At 39.9% G+C, this 21,175-nt stretch overlaps 1 protein-coding gene across 1 annotated transcript in view; it reads left to right on the forward strand.

Moving 5' to 3' along the window:
- The first annotated feature begins 13,183 nt into the window (after positions 1 to 13,183).
- Positions 13,184 to 21,175, forward strand: part of Atx-1 (Ataxin 1) — an 81,817-nt gene continuing 73,825 nt past the window's right edge. Inside the window, exon 1 of the mRNA XM_083143585.1 lies at positions 13,184 to 13,477. The gene's annotated coding sequence lies outside the window, so the exon portion shown is untranslated. The remainder of the gene's footprint in view (positions 13,478 to 21,175) is intronic.

The raw sequence follows: 21,175 nt of genomic DNA on the forward strand, positions 1-21,175 counted from the left end.
GGAAGGCACAAAAGAAGGGGGAATGTTACAGGTTCTCCCCCTCCCCTCGCTTCCTTCTATGGGAAGGAATTTGTGGATAAAAACCTGGGGAGCCTTGCGTAAACCACTTCTATGACATGAGTTCTTTTAATAGCGCCGCTGACGACAATGTCGGGGAGGTAGTCATGATTCCAGCCCGCCATTTGGGCCTAAATGCCTACTTTGCTCCCGTGAACAGTGCCTTAGGCCAGGTATTTGTCCACACACCCCCTAACAACCCCAAAATTTCCTCAACACCCAATGGTGTCCGCAGGCCTTTTTCACTCAGACTTATATTTTACAGCTTATTATTATTATTATTATTATACAAATGAAATTGAAAATACTTTGTCGTTGTTGAAAGCTGGATTCGCCTTGCTCCTTTTTCTATAAACATCTATAATTTGTTTGTGAATAGTGTTTTGTCTTTTTGTGCTTTCTCACGATGCACGGATATCAAAGGAATTTTGGCGGATCCGCGATCATATATCTAAAAGTTGCAAAAGTTTGGTATTTTCTGCGCTATGAGCGTGTGAAATTGAGATTAGCGCTCCCCCCAGTGCAAAAACGATCACTTGAGGGGGGAGGAAGGGAATAGCGTGCAGAGTTAGAGATTTTCATCGCGTCGGAAAATTTACTGTCCTAATCAGGAATTGGCGATTTTTTAAATACCCGAACGTTGGGATTATATAGTTTCTCTTCCCAAATCCTTCCCGACGAAACATTTCTCATCCGACACACGCTTAGTTACGGCAGGCAACATGATTCTAATGTCTAACGTTCGTGCATGAACTTTTCCAAATATCACGGGGGGGGGGGGCGGGGGGGCGCCACTCTACTGATTCCATTCAGTATAACCGTAATGTAAAATTTTATCACTGTAATGTAGCTGAAATATCACAAAACCTTACGGAAATGTATCTGTAATGTTACACTGACATGTTTCTGTAAAATTACGAATGTTATGTTATATTTGCGGACATTTTTATATTGCTGAAACATCACTAATGTTTCGCAATGTTACAATGTTTCACGAGTTACGTATCCGTAATATATCTGAAACCATGTTGTGCTGTACGGGAATAATGTGTAATAATATCACTAATGTAGCTGAAATATCACAAAACCTTACGGAAATGTTTCTGCAATGTTACATTGACATGTTTCTGTAACATTACGAATGTTATGTTAGATTCGCGGACATTTTTACATTGCTGAAACATACTGAAACATCACAGTAATGTTTCGCAATGTTGCTGCAATGTTACAATGTTTCACGAGTTACGTATCCGTAACATATCTGAAACCATGTTGTGCTAATTGTTTCACAAAGACCCGATTTGTGGTCATTTTGGCTCTAAATTTACTCTTAAACCCCCAAGATTCAAAATCCTGGAAAAACCTCTTTCATAGGCTGGTTGATTTCAGGCTACATGTACATTTTATTTCACCTAAAATTGCCTATGTCGAATGTTCTATTAGAAGAGTTTTTTTTACTCATGTAATGTTTGATTTGATTTTGTCATTTGGCGTCGCTTTTCTGCCACTTTTGGCTAATCGAGATGGGGAAACTAATGAAGGAACACCATCGTTTTACACGTTGTATAATGATAGTAGCGAATTTGGAAATAGTCACTATTAATTTTTGATTAGGGTGTTTTCTGCACGAATACATTTCTCCAAACACTCCTCTTGCTTGCATGTCCCATAACAACTTGCTATTTATTTATTTAGGAAAAGATCCTTAACAGAACCAATAGTTCCAATTACAAAGGATCATATTAAAAACATTTATAATCAAGATTAAATATATATTTTAAAAAATTACAATAATACAAAACTACAGAATTACAATATTACAGAATACAAAGCAAAAGATAAAAATGGCAGTAGGTATGTTACACATAGTAACAGAACAAAATACAAACACATTATAGTACAATCACAACAGAATACTGCTAAATACTTTCAGATACAAACATATTATACATCGCACAATAGTCGATGAACACTAAGATTAATTACACAATGTGTACAAATATCAAATCCATATGAGAGTAAATAAGGCATGACTTTAAATACATAGTATCGATAAAAATAATATAATACAAACACAGCTTTAATCAAATTTACTGTGAATTTAAATGATTAGGCAATGACAATATATGTCGTTTTATTATTGAGCTATATGTTATAAAAGGAAGCGCGAAGTCTACTTTAATTCCCTTTTGAACAAGGTTGTTATAATTTGTGCATAGTCAGATAACAACTGAAGATTGATGTATATTGTTTCTCGATTTATCAATAAAAGAAGGAAGCAAACACCTAAAATTTATTGGCTTAACATTTAAGTTTAAAATATTGCAACACTTCAGGGTAATCTGTTAAGTAATTTCGTAATCTTATAAAGTATAAAATATTGAGGTATTAATCTTCTAGATTTTAAAGGTGGCACCAGAAAATCTACAAGTAAAAAATTATAAGAAATTCTATTTAATACTGCTGAACGATTATACTTTTTAAAATACAAATATCGTAAAAATTTAAACTGAATTCGTTCAATTTTATCTGAAGGTACTTGATAAAATGGATCCCAAATTTCATAATAATGATGCTTTTTGTTGATGACGATGACCGATGTTCAACTGTCCGATTTAGCTTCATGCCATTGCCTGTCCGCAATAAAGCGAGGGGATGCAAGAGTCGTCTTCACATTCCATGATATTCCGTCTGGCCACGGGACGTCACGTGGCAGTGATGCCCGCACTGTACCCAGCATCCCCGCCGGTTGACGTCAATGGAGGGGGCATGTTAATGGCCTTCCTGGTTATTCATGCCAAGTTATGTTTCCCCGCCAGGCTAACCCCGGATTTTTGGCCCGCTGTCTCTCCGGAACAGCGTTGCTATACACCGACAGCGAAATGGCCCGTCCTTGGTAAAATAATGTATCCCCCCTTCCCCCACTCTCCACCCTATCGCAGCCTGTCGCTATTGTCGTCGATTTTAAATTTACGTCGAGAACTGCGGTGGGCCAGTCCGCCTCTGTGGCGAAGTGGTCGGCACAGCGTACTCCGAAGCCAGAGGTCTCGGGTTCGAATCCAGGTTCAGACGTGCATGTGTGTGATAGTCCAAAAACTGAGGAAAACAGAGAATGTAGTTAAAATTAACAACCCGAGAAGCGGGATGAATAACGAGGCATTAAAAAAACAAGTCGGTAGGGCGTGTGACTGTGACGCGGGAGCACCGGGTTCGATTCCCGGGATGGGTGATGTAAGGTCGGAATTTTTCCGGCCTTGTCCCCGTAATAATCGGCTCTGGGGCTCACCCAACCTCAAATCAATGGGTTGTGGGTTAAAGGCGGCCGGAGCGGAGTGCTGATAACATCACCTCCAAAAAGGCCGATATCGATAATATGTTGAGCCCTACCACCACATCCCCTACATGCTACACGGGGAACTTTACCTTACCTTCTAAAATTTATGTCTGCGATACGGCAGATTTCCACAACACTGTGATTATACTCTACAAATTCCCCTACCCTGGTTGCACTTCGCACCACTTGGCAACACTGTCGTTTCGGAGACTGCAAAAGACGAGATAAAATTACCCGCACGCACATTCCTCTTTGTTGCAGGAATAGGCCTAAGCTCGCTTGGCAACGCTGAGCTTCCTACTCGCATAATGTGAAACAGCTTCCAACAACGTATCATTTTGTTTCTGCCCCCTCGCCCCCCTCCCCTTCTCCACGCGGCGCTTTTGATACTCGGTCATTTCCCAGACGATGCTATTTTTAAAACTGATCCCAATCCTCTACTTTGACATAACGTGTCTGCTTCGTAACATCGATTCAACTGATTCGAACCTTGTGAATGATTTGTGCGTTGCAAAGCTGTGCCCAAGTACCCTGTATGGCATGGGTACTTCTAGCCGTTTATCCAGGTTCTGTCGCGATTAACCTAAAAGTTGTGAAAGCGATATCATCGTCATTTATCAGCTACCTGTTTCGATATCGAAGCCAATTATTTTGGGGGAGGTGCTCATCCCCATGGACATCCGCAGGATTTTTTCCAGGGAGGGCAACAAGATATATTTTTCCAGGGGGGACATACAATAATAGTGCTGCCCCATCAAAGTCACTTCTTCAGATTAAAGTTATAACATGTTCCTGCGCTTTCCAATAACTAACATAATTTACTGTGAATGAAATGAAATATGAGTGTGTAATATAAATTTAACGTTAACATCCATTTTCCAGGGGGAGGCTCTTCTTGCCCCCTTCCGAACGTCCATGCTCATCTCATATCAGCAGCCACCATCTAAAGGTGAAAAGGTTGTAAGTGGAAGCCCTGAAGATTAATATTTCTCAGTACATTACAACTTTTTATACAATATGTTTTATCCTGAAAAGGAAGTAAAATTAATTACTAGAGGCGCATATTTTTGGTAAATAAAATAGCAAAATTTCGTACAAAATCAGAGTCAATTTCGGGTTCAAAAGCGGTATATAAAATTACATTTTAGTTTTAAAATTGTAAATATAATCCTAAATTTGATATATTCCCTTTTATTAGCACATTTATGTAGTTGTCAGAGTGTTAAATTTATTCCTTTATAAAGGGGTTCATTTTTGCTTCTCAACAGCAGAATTGATCAATTTTCCGTGAATTGCATAACTCACAGGGTAATTCAAACTTCAGAAGGTGTCGTACTGGTAAATAAACTCAAAATTTTATATTTTAGAGATGATTTCGCATCATTTCGTGACAAAACAACGTAGGAAAATGAACCTCATACCTTTCAGAAACATGAAAAATGTACATTACAATGTTATTTCACATTTCGTGTTTTCGTCAAAAACGAAATATGCATTCCTGTATTAATTACCATCATACTTTATTTAAATTAAGTATTTGTAGGATTTCGGAGTGGGATTTAGCCACCGAGCCCTCCCCCTGGCTACGTGTCTGATCGAAGCTAAGCCTCTTCCACTTTTTTGAGTTGATCCATATTCCTCTGTCTCTTCATTTCCCTTGTTCGTTTCGAATGTCTTCAAGTCCTTACATCTCGTTCCTCGTTTTCCTGCTCCCACAATTCCTTGAGTTATGAACACGCACTCATGGTGGACAGATTTCTACCACTGCCGATATGCCTCTGTTCGTAGAATTGCGAAATCTGCCGATGCCACTCTACGTGGAATATTTGCCTACTTCCTCGAAGCACCGTCGTCGTTGCTTCTCAGTAACTTGACACACCGTTATTTTAGTCCCAGGAGAGATGTGTTTGTGCTCCTCTGCAATGCAAAGGCGAGAACAGGTCTTCATAATGCGATCTGTTGAAGATACGCACCTGGACTCTATGCTTTTGTGCTATTTTCCTTTTTCTCTTTTCTTTCTCATGTTTCTCTGTTTCTTTATGTTGATTTTTCGTATATTTCATTCTCTCTTTTTCTCATCTACTTTCCATGTTTATCTCTCTCTCTTTGAGCATTTTATATTTCTTTTCTTCTTTAGCCTTTTATTCTCTCTTTTATTTCGTTGTTTCTCTACTTTCTTTCTTCATTTTTATATTTATTTTTCTCTTTCTGTTGTTTCTCTATTTTCTTTGTTCCTTTTTATATCTCTTTCTCTTTCTTTTGTTGTTTCTCTATTTTCTTTCTTCCTTTTTATATTTCTTTCTCTCTTTCTTTTGTTGTTTCTCTATTTTCTTTCTTCCTTTTTATATTTCTTTCTCTTACTTTTGTTGTTTCTATATTTTCTTTATTTCTTTTTATATTTCTTTCTCTCTTTCTTTTGTTGTTTCTCTATTTTCTTTCTTCCTTTTTATATTTCTTTCTCTCTTTCTTTTGTTGTTTCTCTATTTTCTTTCTTCCTTTTTATATATTTTTCTCCCTTTCTTTTGTTGTTTCCCTATTTTCTTTGTTCCTTTTTATATTTCTTTCTTGCTTTCTTTTTTCCTTCTTATAACCAGGAACGGATTTATATTGGTTGATTGAATGAATATGAAATTTTGGGTGCGTCAGCACTTAGGCTGTTTTGTACCCGTCACATTATACGGCCAGACCCTCACCATATCTAAAATGTAACTGTGTATGTCGGACTAAAATATTCTTACTCGCTAGGTCTTCAAAGTGTAGTCCAGGGTTTACTACAGAACGGATTTATCAGAAAAAGTATTAGAAATATAAATACAGGGTGCGGCAATGAATCGGGCGTTTTTGCAACACTGGATATAGATGGTTCTTGGCTTCGAGGTAACACGTCACTAGCGCTACCTTGCAGTCCCTGTTTTACCAGGGCATTTCGGAAACATTGATTAAAAAGTTCCTGGAAATGGCTTCTAACGATCGGACCCGGGAAAAGGTGACTCAAATTCCTGTGGCCATGTTGGTTATGAAGGTCAGAACTCACACCCCTTTAGATTTTTCCTTGACAAGACTAGACGAATTATTATTTCGCTCAATATTCCTACCCATATTGGCGTTCAAAGTGCTTCTTCAGCAACTGATTTACCCCCAGCCTCTGGAAACATTCATGGTGCGCAATCATTTCACCTTTCTGTAGAATAGCAACACAACCGCGTCATGACTGTGACAACAAAGATTCACCCGAATGGTATTCACTCGTACGGTAATTTTTCAGCTCCATTGTCTCGTGTTATTGCTTTCAGTACTGAATAGACCAGTGATGCCCAACCTACTGTCCGCGGGCCAGGTCCGGCCCGCCACATATGTTGCATTTCTTTACCATAAACATGTCGAAAATAGTTTTATTTGCCCTTCTTAATATATACATGAAACTAACTTTTCTCAAACAGAGAAACAACAGAATGCAATACATACTCATAACATATTCACATTGACAGTCATCAAGTCACTCATTGACAGTCATCAAGTCACTTGAAAGGAAATAATTAATTGTTCCTTACAGGAACGTAGCTGGGCGCCCCCTTGGTAGAAATGTAATTTGCCGCCCCTATAAGGAGAAAGCTTTAAAAATATTGTTTCCTAAGTCCCTGCTTCCTTACGTTGCTGTTTACTGCTATAAAATCATTGCCAGACTAATATATACCACTCTGGGTTGCATTCAGAAACATTACATTACATTTGTACATCACCGTCGTTCAGAAAGAAAACGGGAAAGATGTAATTTCGCCATTTTTTTTTTACGTTTTCTAACCTACATTTTTACATTTTTCAGAATCTTGGTAATTGTGTGAAATCTGTATTCAATATTTTCGCTCATAAACCCAGTGTATTAGTTTCTGAACACAACCCTGATGTTGAAGCTCGCACGAAACATATTGCATTGTTGAGCCATGCAAGGAAAACAAACAAAGAAAGAAAATGAAACAATCAACAAACGGTCAACCTCATGGTGTAAGGCCGGCAGTCTGTAGGTGGGTCTTTGCCCGAAAGGGCTGTCGCGCCACGAGTTATTATTTATTTTTAATGGTACACATGGTACAGAAAGCACAAACATTGAAAATAACACATACTCTTCTATTTTTTAAAAAATGTAATGTACATTTCCGTAAGTGAGCTCAAAATGTTAAAAAAAAAAATAGTACTGAATTTTAAAATTCGGTCGCCAGTTGAAAATTTTCAGGCGCCATTCCATTTTTCTAGCAACCCTCCCTTGGTTACGCCACCGTTTAGGAAAGTTTATTTTTAGTCATTAAAAATATTATTAGTCTTAATCAGAGCGAACTATGCCCGTCTAAATTTGTTGGTCATGTAGAAAAGCGACATAGACTAACTAAAAATAGAGTACACGATGGAGAACGGCTGCTTCGAAGAGAATGTACTCCTTTTTTTATGTCTTTGGAATCTTCTGATCGAAAAAAAAGCAAGTTGTTGCCACACAGGTAATGAGAAGCAGTGGAAATAAATCGAGTCTGGAAAAGAGGGAGAGAAGGAAGATAATATTGGCAAAGCGCCCCGATTCCTGTCTCCAATTCTTTCTTCTTCTTCTTCTTTCCGTCCCCGAAGGCGGCTGAACAGGACAAGTGTAGTAAATTAACAGTTTTTGGACAAATGCCGCCGACTGCTTCGAGTGACGGGTCTGAGCTGGCTTTGTTCACGGTAGGCGGCTCCACCGTCGCCCTTCTCGAAAGACTGAAGCGAAAAGAACAGAAGGAGAAAAAAAAGAACGACGGTGGTCCGAGGGAATCGAAGTGTGAGGTTGGGTTACTGACTGAAATATCTGCCCAGGCGCCAGTGTTGCCAGGCGAGGGGAGATTTCCCCACTTATTCTTTCGCTGGACATTTTGCAGAAAGGTTATGTTTGTGCTTTTCGTTTGTTATTTTGTGTGTACATGGAAGTTGTCATGGAGTAATGGCGTCGCCAGAGGTTGGGCGAGGGTGGCACTTGCCCACCGTGAAATGGTTCTTGCTCACCAAAATAACATCATTACATACACACAGGGGGGACGTAGGCAGGAAAAAAATTGGGGGGGTTCACTCATAATAATTGTTTCCCTGTGCGTCGCAAGAAATTTGAATAATAGGAATAATAACAATAATAATTAAGTAATAATAATAATTAAAATTTCATAATAATAAACTAATTTATTCCAAACGTATTATTATTTTTATTGTCCTTATATCCTTGAGGAGACTTTTGCAGCACAACTGTTTTTATTATTATTATTATTATTGTACGTTTCATGCAATGTGTACTGAAATGCATAGTTATTATATTTTGTTATTAAAATTTAGATACCTTCAGGAAAAAGCTTTAAAAGTAAGATAAATTTTAGTCATATAGTTTATGTTGTTTGACCATTCACAAAACTTAATTTTAGAAATTTCGAAAAGTGAGGAACCAGTTATTCTTTGGATTAAATGGTAAAACGTAACCTGGTGCCTGTATTGTAACCTCAATTTTTCGATCTAACGCTGTTTTTCTTTGGTTATTCTGTTCGAATACTAACTGGACTTTATTTCCCTTATTAACAATAAACGATTTCAATTTGGGGGGGTTCTATGGGCCAGTTCGATCCCACTTTCCGCCGCCAAACAGCATTATATAAAATCACTATGCATTATACAAGTATGTGTTTTATAGGACCGCATATAAGTTATATCTATGTATGTACTATATCGACCGCTGGGTGAAGGATAGTGAACGTAATGCTCTACGAAGCTGGATATCCTATGTTTGAACTCTTTTCAAGGGTGTCCTGTCGTTTGCACCAAGGCTTCTTATCGGTTCATTTCCGCCGTGACACATGTCAAGACCATCCTTGGCTGGTTTTCCCACAATCCAGTGTGTCATCACCGCCGCGCGCACATGTGTTTATGGGCACATGGTGCATAGTGCATAACGTGGACTAAAAACATAAAATCGAACGTATGTTTATGACGTTACACAGCTGTCTTTACACTGAAATGTTAAACCTATCCACAGAGTCAAATATGACTTTACTTATTTCAAAAGACGTTACACAGGATTACTTGTTTCAATTTTATTCCACAACACAAAATACATAAATCAGCATCAGCCTATTAACTATTAATCATTTATCGCTAATCGTCAAAGAAACATTGTAAATACAGTGTTATTTTTTGCAAACATTACATAAACACAATATTTCGATACACTAGATCAAGAACAGTACAAACGTTATTTGAATTCTTGTAGGTATGAAAATGCTCGAAGGCATCCTCGAAGATTGCCTAAGCTTCTGTACTTCGAAAGAACACACTCAACACGTTTGTCCATTTCGATGTATTGACATTATCATACTCTCAGCCATCTTGTCTGTCAAGTTTTACATAAATACTAATTTCCCAATGTAGATCCCTCATATATACTTTCATCTTACATTCATTTACCAATCACCTTCCTTTTCAATCGAAGATAAACACAGCTGCAGCTGTGCAACGTCATAAACACAGGTGCGCGCGGCGGTAATGACACTCCGGATTGTGGGAAAACCCACCAAGGAAGGTCTTGACATAGTATGTCGCGGCGGAAATGAACCGATAAGAACCCTCGACGCAAATAACTCTGCTCAAGCAACGCGGACCGGGATTTAAACCCATATCCAACAGGGAATTAAAAAGTTGGAACGGGAATTTTGGTAAAATATAAAACATTAAAATGACAAAGGCAAATATATTGTATAATAAAATAAATATAAAAACGTAACGTTTGCACCCTCTGACAGGGTTTTCTTCAGCCAAACATTCACAATAAATTGAAAGAGATCTTTGTTTAGTCTATTTTATTATACAATAAATTCGCCTTGGTCAGCATTTGAATGTTTTATTAACATGGAAACAAGTCTTAACAGTGTTATCATTGGGGATTTTGGGACAATCGCAAAGGGAATTTTCAGTCTGATCCAGGAACAACACTAGAAAGAGGACAGCAGAAGTGAAAATGAAGGGGTTGCAGGTGAGCTACAAGAATTAAACCCATTTCCCCATAAATTTCAGGATTCAAAATATTTGAACATTCTAGCTCGATCATTTCAGCATTATCTCCCTGTTGAATTTTTTTGAAACTGCGAATAAATTTTTGAAAATGTGTTACAAATTTTGGTTTCTGAACGTCCATTAATCCAACATGCCAGAAGTTTCGGGGGGGGGCGGGTTGAACCCTAAACCCCCCTTCTAAGTACGGCCATGACAGGGGCTAGGCTGTAGCCTGGGGGCCACAAATTCCGGGGGCCCGATCAGAAATGAGACGCTGAAGGGGTAGAAGTGACAAGGAGCTTCGACTTTCAATAATTTTAAAATGAAGTGAATTCAGCTTGTGGCTAAAACTTATTCGTGAGAAAGATTTAACAGTGCTTTTTTTCCGAATCTAGACATTGCTAGCAATTTTGTGAGTATTTCATCATCAAATGCCAGTGGAGCCAGCGGTCATTTAGTGTACTGAAAAGATTTAAAACTGCCCTCAGAAATGCAGCGTCGGATAGCAGACTTTCTCATTTTAGCTGATGTCCTGCAAGAAATTGACTTTGAGTCTCTCATTCATAATTTTACAGCCACGAAAGCCAGAGGGAAATATTTACTGGCGAGTGTTCTCTTGGTAAATCTAAACGTATTTTATTATCGAAGTTTAATGAATATTTTGTAATCAGATGTGTCTACATTTTAAAGTTTACGAAGTCAGGACTTTTTCCGGTGTAGGCACATAGTGGTTCGGATCCCACTTTAAACTGTAGGTTCAGTCCCGAATAGCCTTATTGTGCCAAAAGTAAACTTAAAACACAAAGTCAATCAATCAATCAAAGCCAGGACTTTGCACCATCTTTCTGAAAAACAACAGTGTATTTTATCCCATCCTGAAAATTAGCAATATAAGGAAAATGTCAGGAGACTTTTGAATCACCCTGCATAACAATTAAATCATTTTTAATTATTAATGAACTATTTTGAGACTTGCAAAGGTAAATGTTTATATGAAATTATTTTAGTAGGGAGATGGTGTTGTCACAGAGGGTGAGCTTGCGTCATCCAATCGTACCACGTCAGTCGAAGAGCGACCAGGAAAAACTTCACGGAGAAACAAGTTTACGCGATATTTTTGCTACATCTGGCAACCCCGTCGTGGAATTTCTCCCATTGCCATGGCAACACCGCAGTCTTAGCTTCTTCCCCCTTCCCCCGTGGGCACTTTCCCTCCAACCCATCCCGTACCGTGCCGCAACAAGTCCGGCTGGTCCATTGACGCGACGCAGCGCGATTCGTAACGGTACGGCCGGGGCTGGAGTAGACCTTCGGGATGATGCGGCCTTGGGTCTCTCTCTCTCTCTCTCTCTCTCTCTCTCCCCCTTCCCTTCTTTTCTCCATGTGTAAGTGTGTGTGTGTGTGTGTGTGTTTGGAAACCCAGCGTAACCGTACGTAGATGGGGTCCCGGGGCACGCCTGGGCTAGAGGTTGTAAAGGGGGGATGGGGCGGGGACGGGAAAAACTGTAGGCGGGGTACTGGCAGTGTTGCCAGCTAGTGGAAACTTTACCTAGAAATGGCCTAGCACGTTCTAGCCCAAAGATATATGGAATTTTTCATGCAATATCTTAATTCAAAGCATACATGACTCAGTGATATATCCGTGTACCCACTAACAGCCCCTCAAATATCCTCCACACGCCTTTTTTTCATAAACACTTCAATTTATGGTTATTTTGGTTCTAAATTTACACTTAAATCTAAATACGAGCATGTATCGCACAGATTAAAATTCTGCCTGACTAAATTTCATTGATATAATTTATTCAACCGCCGTCGCCTTGTAATTAAGGGGGGCGGTGGAGTCACATTACACTGCAGTTCGGATCCCACTGTAGGTCCAGTCCCGATTAGCCTATCTGTGCATATGCTGGACTTAAAACGACAATTACTTTATTCAGCGTAGCATTTCTGTCAGTTTTGAACACTCGAGATGAGGATGAGTGATGATATGATGAAGGGATCTCACGAAGAACACCAATATCCAGGCTGGGATTCGAACCCAATTAGCGCGCTATGCCAATCACTCCACCATGGAGGGCATAAGAAAGTTGAATACAAAACGATCGAAAATGGTTATGAATGATGAACAATTTTCCGTACGATTGTACAAGACATGGCGTTGCTTCCGCGAACCAATGTCTTTTGGCCGACATAGAGAACAATGAAATTAACTAATTTGAATATCTATTTTTCTTAAATTACGTCGCCTTTGTTGTCTCTTTTAGCTAAATGGTGGGGATAAAGGGATTAGATGAAATAGATGAATGGATAATCACAAAGAAATGCGAGTGATACTTATCTCGTTCCAAACGCATATGTGAAAGAAACTTTGTTTTTAATTAGAAGATTAGTACACACACATTTATAGTTACAATCGAAGAACCAGTGACGTGCCTAGGATTTTCTGATAGTCAACCCTCATGTTACCATATTTTCCTGCCTGCTACGTTCTTTTCTAGAAATACTAAAAGGGGGGGTTATGACCCCTCTAACCACCCTTTTGGGCACGCCACTGAACCTCCTTTCCTTCGTCGTGACTGGGTTACAGTTTCATGAACGAAAATATGAAGGAATCTTCTAAAAAGTACTTTTTAAGTCAGTCAGTTGGCAACAGTAGACGATGTTTGCAGCGTTTGCCGCTGCGTGGCGCCATGAGCGAGAGCAGATCACACTGGGACAGATTTCGCACCAGTCTCCAGCAGCAGGAGATAGAAACCAAGTTGGTCAACTCTGTATAGTGCTTGCACCCAGAAGTCTGGTACCGTGTGTGTGCAATGTGCGTATCGCGAAGTGCGTGAGGTGCTTTGTGCGTACGGAAAGTGTCTCTGTTGTGACTTACTGAATAGTTTCCTGCTAGCTTGGAGTGGAAGTTGCAACAGGCAATGCAAGCGTGAAATCGTTGATAACGTTTATAGCGGAAGATAAGGACATAAACAGGACGAAAACATGCTGCTAAGGCTTTTTAACATTGGATTCAAGTTTCCTGATCATTGAAAGGTGAGTCTACATAATTATCTCGCGGTGTTCCTTCTCTGAAGTGTTGTAGGATAGGCAAAGATATTGTCTAGGTGAGCATAGCTGTAACATTGGGGGGGGGGGGGGGTTGATATGTCACGTTAGTATTAATTTGAGGGGGATGACATGTCACGTTATGTTCGAATTAGTTGACGGATGAGTCATAGAATAATGCGAAAATATCTACAGGTTATCAGAACCGAAATGATTCAGTTCAGGGCTTGTTGCCAAGCGAAATTGACACCGCCGTGGTGACAAGCCGAGTGCTGGAAATCACAAATCCAGCAGCGGTTCTTGAATATTGCAAGTCAAGAGACATGCTTCTGCACGTAGCGTCTTGCTACTCGAGATGGTAACTGTTTATTTCTCGTCGGGACGGGAGCTAGTCTGAAGGTCGCCAGGCTTGGTGAACAAAAGGAAACTATGCGAGGGCCTTGTCGACCTGGCAACACCGCTTCCACGGACCTTTTCGCATGGTTCGCGAACGGTGATAATAATAGTAATGATCCAAGTATAGTACTACGGGTCTGGTCAAGCGGTCTTAACGACGAGTGGGATCAGATGCCGTCGTGCGGTACCTGACGACAGTGGGAGAGTGGAGGAGGGAGTTTTGGCAACAGTGCGGTATGGCGGCACCTGCCAAGAGGGTGCACTACTCCTGTGGAAAATAAAAGAGCTACGGTATTCAAGATGCATGGCGTGTGAGGGGGGGGGGGGAAACGTCCTCTCGTTGCCCCCCGTGTGATTGGCACTGGCCGCTCTTTGTCCTCAAATTACTCCCCATCCCCTCGTACGTGTTTTTTTTCGCTGCCTTATGTAAATGTCCTCGAGCTCATAAATAAGGATTAACCTAATCTGTTTGATTGTTTTTTTTTTATCATTTCTGCGTACTGCGTGGCCTTAATGATGAACTTGTGTTTTGTCACACTGGCTTCGTGGTGTAGTGGCTAAAGTTCTGGACTCTCTCTCGCGTAGTATGTTCTGGAACTACATTGCAGGCTAACGAGGGTCTGCACCAGGGGTGCCCATCCTCCCCCCAAGGCCAATGGCGCATCGTGTCATGTCCCCCCCCAAATCATATCATTTGCGCTCTCAAGCCATATCGTAATCCACACAAGAGTATTTAATTACGACAGCGTGTCTACCGAAAGTAACTTTTTTCCTAGCTTTACTGAACACTATACTTGATCTGCCCCTCCTCCCTAAACAGGGGTGCCAATCCCTAGAGACCGTCCCTAAAATCATTCATCATAATCCCCCCAAAATAGTTTGGATGAACACGTAACAATTTATGTCTATTTGAATTAAATATCATGTTAAACTGTCCTTATTTTTAAATTGTTCCATATTCGAAAAAACTTCGGAGCGATTTTACAATACCGGGGATTTCTCCATTTTGTTTGAAATTCGGCATACTCACTAAATTAGGGCTCCTAATCTCGAATCTGAAGTTAAAATTTGGCGCTCACGTGTTAAACTTGCAAAATAAGAGGGCCAGTCATCGCAACCGACAATGCACAATTGCTCATTATTTATCGCAAGATTTTCCGTTTCGAATACTTAAAGAACGAAATATATATATTCCTGATATTACTACGACCCTAAAATTCAACTATGTTTCCTAACCTAACCACGCGTCAATGGTCCGTGGGGCTAGCCATAATTCAGGAATTTCTATACGTGAGCGCCAAATTTTAAGTGCAGATTCGTGATTAGGATACCCAAATTAGTAAGTATCCGAAATTTCAAACAAATTGGAGAAATTCCCTATATTGCTAAATTATACCACTTCAAGCTAGCACATTGATTGTGCAAACACGCATTCTCCGACACACAACATTGCGAGCGAAGCGATCAAGAAAATTTTTACATCCATTTCTTTGCAGGCGTGTGTCAATACTTTCTTTGATGCCTAGATATTTAGTCTTTTCCAGATTTTCTTTTGGCACGTTCGGAGTCGAAAACGTGTGGATACCATATCGCTAAATACAGTCTCCAAAATTTAATGTTCGAAATCTCTCTCCACTGCAGACAACTCCCTTGACAATCTATGATTTAACAGTTTATCAAGAGCTTCCTATCTCTCCATTTAAATTTAATATTCAATGTTACCACCAAATTTTCCATGCCAATTTGAGACTTACTGTTGATATTGAAGAGTGGATATTGCCTCCTCCAAAAAATTAATTCCCTTGCCTCCTCCAAAAAATTAATTCCCTTGCCTCCTCCAAAAAATTAATTCCCAAGCTCCACACCAGAATTTCCGCAACAGTCTAAGACAATAGTAACACACAAGAATTGTTTGTATACCTCCCTCAATTTAATGCTCAATCCCCCCTCTTAACTATTTGGTATTAGAGTTGGTCACTGTCCCACCAACTTTTAATTCAGAATCCCCTCCACAGAACCCACGTGTCAATTAAGGCCTAATATGTTAAAGTCTGATATCCCCCCCTCCTTCGATAATACTCTTAAAGACATTATTTCCTTCATCTAATGGATTAAATATGGTGCATTTAAGGTGTAAAATGTTTACATATATATATTTTGGAAAAATATATAAATGTTGAATTTTATATTATTTGAAAGAAAAAATCCCCCCCAAAAATCTCGATGGCGCAGCCTGTGCCGTAATCCCCACCCCCCATCCCGTGGGCACCCCTGGTCTGCACAGCCGGTATAATTGCTCTGAGGTTGCCATTCATGTACTTCGCTCGTTCTTGAAAGACCTACAGTGGAGTTGCTGTACGAACCTGTGTCCATCCACAGCGCAGAACTATTATTTGGACAATATCCTGTTTCCCTGCTGGCTGCTTGGGGGGGATTGTAAGGTTACCGCTTTTTGTCCAAGCGGTAGGCCTAATTGGTTGTTTGTCACCGTGAGTTCCTTCCTAGGGAAACGCGACAACAAAAGGTCCCTGCCATAAGGGCGGTTCCCGCACCGGATATAAAAGCAACATTTCAAAGAAGGATGGGTCAGTTACCCCCTCCCAGAAACAGTATCTTCTCTTAAAAGTTCCATTGATCCTAGTGTTTGTATGTGCGCGCGCACACACCGCATTGTTGCATGTTCGGAACGTTGTGTTTATAGTGTAATAACTGTTCGTTAATTTATTTTGTATCTCGTGATCCTCAGAGATAAAATTTGAATACTATAAAACTATAATAATTTCAATTCAATTTTCGGTACAATGGGACAAGTGATTCCATCCCGGAACAGCAATCGTATATTCTTTGGGTATACAGCAAAACTGATTTCGCATTTGTTTGAAATGTCCTTTATTTTATATTTGTTTATTTTTTTTTATATTAGGTGCAATTCTTTTGTTGGTATATCTTCTTCTTGCTCTATTGATCCTAGCAAGATTTTCGTCTGATATTCAGTTTTTTAAAAGTATTCTCATGTATTTTTTGTTAATTACTCTCACAACTGCCTGCTTTGCGACCTGGGTCTCAAAATCTTACTAGGGACAAAATCGCACACAGGTGCCATAAAACGAAGGGAGCGAGGGAGTCCACTGTCGGCGGGAACAAAGGCCAGACGCCGCCACGTCTCTCAAGGGGAGACCAGCACGTGACATGCTTCAGGTCTAACCTAGGCGGTGTCTTTTGTGTCTCGCGAAGTTTGAGGGGGGAGGGTTACAGGAAATTAATGACTGCCGTAACCATAGGCGTAAGTTGGCGGGTGCAACCCAAAATTTTCAGGTCAATAAATTTTTAAGTTAAAGATACTTTTGTAAACTTGAAAACTTATCAATTCTGACCCCTAAAGTTAAGTCCCAAGTTTGATTCTGCCACCCCAAGGTCCCACTTTGATTCTTCCCCTCCCTTCAAAAGTTAAGTTCCAAATTCGACCCCCCCCCCTTCCCCAAAGTTAGACTTCAAGTTACGCCCATGGTCTTAACTATAGTTTTTGGTCGAGACGGATTGGGTTGGATTTGGATTGAGAAGGCAACATTAGTGATCCTGACGTTCAGGACAGGTCGAGAAATTTTCGAAATTTCCCATTACGGTTTCCTCTTCAAGTGGTTGTTTTTACATTTCTGTAATAAAAACTTAATTTCCGAAGTCGGGATCTGTCATTAATAATTCACACCTCGTCATTTTGAATTATATATTTTTTTATTTTACAGTACCTACCTTTCGGAACGTAAAAAACATTGGTCAGAGGTAACATGAAGGACAGTAGATTCAGTGGTCTCTGTGTGATATTATATTGCATTGTGAAGAAGTACAGAGCATTCGCTACGAGACTCGGCGGCAAGCGGCCCGGCGTCAGCGCTTGATTTTCCCAGTGAACGGGGTTCGAGACAGTCGCACGCTACAGTCTGTTTTTTTTTTCGCTCTCCCTGCCTTCGCTCTCTTTCCCTTTCTGTTGACGTTGCAGACTGACGCCAGTATAATCCTCCCTCGGAAGTTGTGTTGTGTCGTGTCCGTGTGTTGAAGATTGTGGCTTAAGATGGCACCACAAAAGTTCACATTACAACAAAGGATTTATCTTGTCGAGCGTTACTTCGGAAAGAGGAATTGTGGAGAAGTGCGACGACGTTTTGCAACGAAATTTCCTGGTGTTCCCGTTCCACATAGGACCACTATATTAAACCTCGTTAAAAAGTTTAGAGTAACAGGGTCAGTTCTGAATAAAAGTGGAAAGAAAAATGGGGAAATAAAGTATACAAAGACAATCCGCACACCGTGAGTGAGTTAAAAGAGAGTATTGTACGAGAAATCGGGAGTACAGTAGACGAACTTGCACGTGTAAATGCAAATTTCCTTGGGAGATGCCAGGAATGTGTTGTAGCAGAGGGACATCATTGTCAACACCTTCTGTAGTGAAGGTTAGTATACAATATAAAAAGTAAAACAAGTAACTCACCACGCCGTGAAGGCGTATAAGGGGTGGGGGGTAACGCCCCACAATTTCTTGATCCGGTCGTGAGGGGGTGGGTGATGTGATCAGCATCACGCCCCTGACCGCCTTTACCCCCAGGGTTTCCCCCAATGTTATTCGACGCTGGGTGGGCGCCGGGGCCGCTTCCAACGTTAGAAAAGTTCCCGGATTTGAACCGGCCGGGGATCGAACCTGGGACCTTTAGCATGGTAGTGAGACGCGTTACCAACTGAGCCACCACGGCCACACACAATATAAAAACTGTAATTTTAATAGCCGACTCTAGCGACTGTCGCAGAGCCGTTCACCGGGAAAGACAAGCACTGATGCCGGGCCGTTTGCCGCCGAGTCTCGTAGCGAATGTCAGGGAATGCTCTACAAGAAGACAAAGAACTAATCATCAACAACAAAGTGATAGATGTTTATGGAAAGGCGAATTCAGTTTGTATAGAGTCGAGTCTGAACTTGTATACAAAGCCAAAGTATTTTCAATTCAATTTGAATTTGATGATTTGTAAAGTAATAATATTGGCAATAATAATAATAATAATAGTTTCTGTGACTAAAGGGCAAGATATGAAATTTTACTCTGCCCCCTGAGAAAAGATCCCGCGGGTGCCCTTGTTTTTCATGCGTAACGTCGTGTTTTATTCAAGGAGTGCCTTTGTGTAGGCAGCTCACGGTGACATGTCTTCGTTTTCACTGCATGCGAGGATTTCATTTGACTTGATCAGGTAGATACTGTGCTGAATTTCAGTCGATACCATCTTTCGATCTCGTTCTCGGTGTATTTTGACTAACATGAATGTTTTGGAAGCTGTTGCGAAGTCTAGACATCGTGGTTTGCGAATTATATCAAGTGTTGCCAATTCCGTCGTGGGTATTGTCACCAAAATTTTCAACATTTCTTGAGCATGCGAAGTGACTGTTCTTATCAATGTTTTACTACTGCATATGCTTTCAGAGTTTAACCTGAATGTTGCACTGAAGCTTAACATAATCAAAGAGACATGAGGAAGTTACGAATGCGTACCTAATCTTAATGAAAGGTACCATCCCAGTATGTGGCACGAATAAAATGCGGTATCAGTACGTTTATAACCCAAAAACCTAAAAGAATGACCTTAAAATTAATAGAAATTAATCTCAAAATTATTTTCACTCTTAAAATGAAAGCTTGATTTTTTTTATAAATTACAAGAGAGGAGTGCAACCAGGGCCGTAGCCAGGAAGAGGCCAGGGGGGCTCAGCCCCCCTGGAACTACCGTCAGCCCACCCTGGCACTGACATAAGCCCCCTCCCTTCACATTAGGTAAAACTATTTTGTGTAATTTGTTTGCAGTGAAGAGTGAAAATGTAGACAGCAGATATTATTTGGCTCACAAATTTGATGAAAGATAAATTCAGGGTGCATGAACAGGAGCTATTACATTCGCTCATCTTATTTATAAGAAGTCTTAAGTAGCGGCAAGTATTTAGGAGATTCTCCTCTCTAGACTTCAGAAAGTTTCTATCTGTACCTTCGTTGCCCCTGTTACGATCTCCCATTTATACAGAAATCTGTGACTTTGATGTCATTATGCAAATTCCCTCCGCATCTGCGTCAAAGGTTAACAGCTCCCAAGTTTTGGGAACGAAGGGGAGTTTTATTGTTTCGGCAAGGGAGTGGAATGTACGGTAGGCACTATGATTGAATATTGTCCATCTTTTCCTGTGTAATATAAATATCTGTATCATCAAACGTAGTATGGAGTGTGTAGTACGGGATGATTTCAACTGCAGCCAATTAACACTTAAAGTGATATTTTAAAAGATATAGAAAAATGTAGTATTTGTGTGATATTTATAAACTTTATGTAACTAAATGACCCCCTCCCCCCACACACATAATTTACCTTCATTTAACACTGTCAAACTTTTGAAAAAATCACTTGATTTACAAGGCCCCCCCTGATAACCAGTGAACCCCCCCCGGAGATCAAGTCTGGCCACGGACGTGAGTGCAACTCGTTGTTTATTGGTTTAAACTAACGAAGGAGGGGAAGCAATTATGTATATTACACAAAATACATCGCAAGGTTTTTTTGTTTATGTACTGGAGGCACATAGTGGTTCGGATCCCACTTTAAACTGTAGGTCCAGTCCCCATTAGCCGTACTGTGCATAAAGTGGACACAAACTAAATCAAATCTCTTTAAGTAATATCACCAAAATCTGCAAAATAAAATATGCTCTTATGACCTAAAATTTTACAAAATAAGCACTATAATTTGAAAAATATGCCTTTATAACTAGGCTGTTTCAAACATCAATATCTAACTTATGCTGAAATATTTTCATATACATACTGTTCTTAGTTCACTTTATGGACCCTGATGAGTTGAAATGCACAATGAATACTTTCTGTAAATTTTCAATTAAAAATGAAAAAGATTTTGCTTCAGTCAAACAAAAATCCTTGAGTAAACATGAGAGTAAGAACGAATCCACTTGGAAAATGACTATATTTCTTGAAAAAGCGAAAATATGCTGAATATGACCGAAAATCCATCAAAATATGCTTTATCACGTAGAAATGGCCAAATATGCCAAAATATGTCCTTAAAAAGCGCCTTAATTCAATTAGTTTCTTCACAATATGAATTTCTATATATTCAGGGATTACATCACCCTTACCAAAGAAAAATATGCTAAGTCATAGCACTAGTGATGATATTGAGGTAAAGGACAGCTAATGTTGCAACTAAAACAAATAAAATGTACACAATTTAGATGGACAATAAAGTGAA

The sequence above is a fragment of the Lepisma saccharinum genome, chromosome 22, assembly GCF_977018435.1.
Source record: "Lepisma saccharinum chromosome 22, izLepSacc3.1, whole genome shotgun sequence".
NCBI classification, from domain to species: domain Eukaryota; kingdom Metazoa; phylum Arthropoda; class Insecta; order Zygentoma; family Lepismatidae; genus Lepisma; species Lepisma saccharinum.